Raw genomic sequence first — 3175 nt, forward strand, 5'->3', positions numbered from 1 at the left:
ACCCGATGACAGCCGTGCCGGCGACCCCGAGGTGGCTGGGCCAGTGCGGGAGCGGGCAGTGCCGACGAGCCCGGAGGCGGACGCCGGCACCCAAGAGGTCAAGCTCTCCGACGCGGATTACTCTGGGTCTGCACTTAGGGGGACAGAGAGGACGGCACCTCTGCGACACCCCAGCCGCGCTCTTCGGCGCACGGATGCGCGCGAAGTGCGATTGATTGTCAAGCGACCCTCAGACAGACGTAGCCCCGGGAGGAACCCGGGGCCGCAAAGTGCGTTCAAAGTGTCGATGATCAATGTGTCCTGCAATTCACATTAATTCTCGCAGCTAGCTGCGTTCTTCATCGACGCACGAGCCGAGTGATCCACCGCTAAAAGTTGTATCGGGTTTCGGATCGGTTGCCCGATCCTGGGACGCGCAAAACGCTCCCCCGCCGACGTGACGGTGGAGCCCCAGCCTGGCGCGTACCACGGCGTGAGCCCGGAGGCGCACGCACTCGAGCGACAATCAAGCGAAAAAAAGGAGGAATCAGGGCGCTCGCAGGCGTTGAGTGCCGGCGTGGGTGAGGGGCCGGGGCCCGCCACGCGCCGTCACGCCCCGCAACAGCCAGAGGCAGAGTTCTCTGGTGTCACCGTCTGGCGGTAGGCTCGAGAGTCGAGGCGAGGCCGCAGCGGACTGAGTCGGGTGCAAGCCGCGGAGGACAGGCCGACGCTACGGGCGCAAGCCGACCCCGCACGCCCCAACCTCGGCGGGCTGGGGAAGGGGGCGCGGCGGAACGCTCGCAAGCGCGGCTGCCCCCGCGGACAGGCACATTCTCTCGAACGCGGTGGACGCTCGCTCAAGTCAGCACGAGACCAGACCGGACCGACAGGCGGACAACGAATCTTTAAACCTCGCACCCACCCTCCGCACACGGGTGCCGGAGGAATGGTGAGCATGAACAGGTACCCCTCACCGGGCTTTGAAGAGAGTGACTAGAATGCGACCAAAGCTTCACCGCGGCGGGAGACAAAAAGGCCCCTGACTGCACCAGAACGTCTCCCTGCGGAGTCACACAGTGGCCGTTCACCGTGGTCCCGTCGACAAGCCGCCAGGACAAGCACCCAAGCCCGCAGCAGCTCTCTTCGTTTCAACTGCGGATGTAATGCTGCAAGGCGGTGGCAAGGTCACGTCGCAGCCCGCAAGCCGTCGCCAAGGCGAGAGGAAGACGGTCCCCACAGCGGGCACACACAGACGGACGTGGAGCACGGGGCGGCGGCCCACAGGTGCGCACACGCGCCGTGCCGAGGATCGGTGCGGACGCCGGTGACATCGCACCCGGCAGAGCGGCTAGGCAGAAGTCGCTGCGGAGGAGGAGCACCGTCGGCGGAACGGTCTGCTGGCGGGCGAGGGACCAAACGAGCAGCTAGAACGGGCGGAGTGGACCGGACTGCAGAAGCGGAGTGAGTGCGTGGCTGACGCCACCGTCTCCCTCCGAGCGTCTGCTCGCGCCGGCCAAACCGCCGAACCGCTGAACGAAAGGACCGCATCGTCCCACGCAGGCAGGCCGGCCGTGTTGCCGTGCGTGCCCCCACCTCTCGGACGGACTGCAAAGACACCCTACGAAGCCAACGGCGAAGCCCTTCCAACGGCGCAGGCGTAGCGTGTGCGGCACCCGCATGGACTTGCCGGCGTGCAACCGAGCGTGTGCGTGCTCGTCGGTGGCGGCGCCCGCGCGCCGGCCCAACCGAGTGGGACCGAGATCGACGTCGCCCGGCTTCGGCGGAACGTGCGTACGGGTGACCAGGCCCGTTCGACGGGTACGGCGAAATTGTCGGTGTGACCTCCCACCCGCGTGGGAGGCGCCAGCGTCAGTACGGGCCACGGCCCCGGGGCCAACCCCCGTGAGGCTCTCCTGCCTGGCCCAACCGGCGCAGCCTTCGAGTTCAAGGAGTGACGGGCCGCCCTCCCCGGAGAGGTGGCGGGCCCCCGGCCGACAAAGATCCTTCACAACGTGTTCACCAACAGAAACCTTGTTACGATTTTTATTCTGTGTTACGGGTTTCGGTTCGGGCCCCCGGAGAGGTTGTCCGATACCTGGCCCCGGGGCCGGCCCCCGTGAGGCTCTCCTGCCTGGCCCAACCGGCGCCAGCCTTCGCGTTCAAGGAGTGACGGGCCGCCCTCCCCGGAGAGGTGGCGGGCCCCCGGCCGACAAAGATCCTTCACAACGTGTTCACCAACAGAAACCTTGTTACGACTTTTATACCGTGTCGGGTTTCGGCTCGGGCCCCCGGAGAGGTTGTCCGATCCTGGGACGCGCTAAACGCTCCCCCGCCGACGTGACGGTGGAGCCCCAGCCTGGCGCGTACCACGGCGTGAGCCCCGGAGGCACACGCACTCGAGCGACAATCAAGCGAAAAACCTTTCTCGGAGGAAACAGGGCGCTCGCAGGCGTTGAGTGCCGGCGTGGGTGACGGGCCGGAGCCCGACACGCGCCGTCACGCCCCGCAACAGCCAGAGGCAGAGTTCTCTGGTGTCACCGTCTGTCGGAAGGCTCGAGAGTCGAGGCGAGGCCGCAGCGGACTGAGTCGGGTGCAAGCCGCGGAGGACAGGCCGACGCTACGGGCGCAAGCCGACCCCGCACGCCCCAACCTCGGCGGGCTGGGGAAGGGGGCGCGGCGGAACGCTCGCAAGCGCGGCTGCCCCCGCGGACAGGCACATTCTCTCGAACGCGGAGGACACTCGCTCAAGTCAGCACGAGACCGGACCGACAGGCGGACCACGAATCTTTAAACCTCGCACCCACCCTCTGCACGCGGGTGCTCGAGGAATGGTGAGCATGAACAGGTACCCCGTACCGGGATTGAAGAGAGAGTGACTAGAATGCGACCAAAGCTTCACCGCGGCGGGAGACAAAAAGGCCCCTGACTGCACCAGAACGTCTCCCTGCGGAGTCACACAGTGGCCGTTCACCGTGGTCCCGTCGACAAGCCGCCAGGACAAGCACCCAAGCCCGCAGCAGCTCTCTTCGTTTCAACTGCGGATGTAATGCTGCAAGGCGGTGGCAAGGTCACGTCGCAGCCCGCAAGCCGTCGCCCAGGCGAGAGGAAGACGGTCCCCACAGCGGGCACACACGGACGGACGTGGAGCACGGGGCGGCGGCCCACAGGTGCGCACCCGCGCCGTGCCGAGGATCGG

General features: G+C 67.0%; 1 non-coding gene across 1 annotated transcript; it reads right to left on the bottom strand.

The window, feature by feature from the left end:
• Positions 1-223: 223 nt before the first annotated feature.
• On the bottom strand, positions 224-377 carry LOC144490732 (5.8S ribosomal RNA). The gene has a single exon (XR_013497326.1). It is a non-coding gene; the product is annotated as a 5.8S ribosomal RNA (ribosomal RNA).
• Positions 378-3175: the final 2798 nt, after the last annotated feature.

This window comes from Mustelus asterias, unplaced genomic scaffold (assembly GCF_964213995.1).
Source record: "Mustelus asterias unplaced genomic scaffold, sMusAst1.hap1.1 HAP1_SCAFFOLD_3701, whole genome shotgun sequence".
Lineage (NCBI taxonomy): Eukaryota > Metazoa > Chordata > Chondrichthyes > Carcharhiniformes > Triakidae > Mustelus > Mustelus asterias.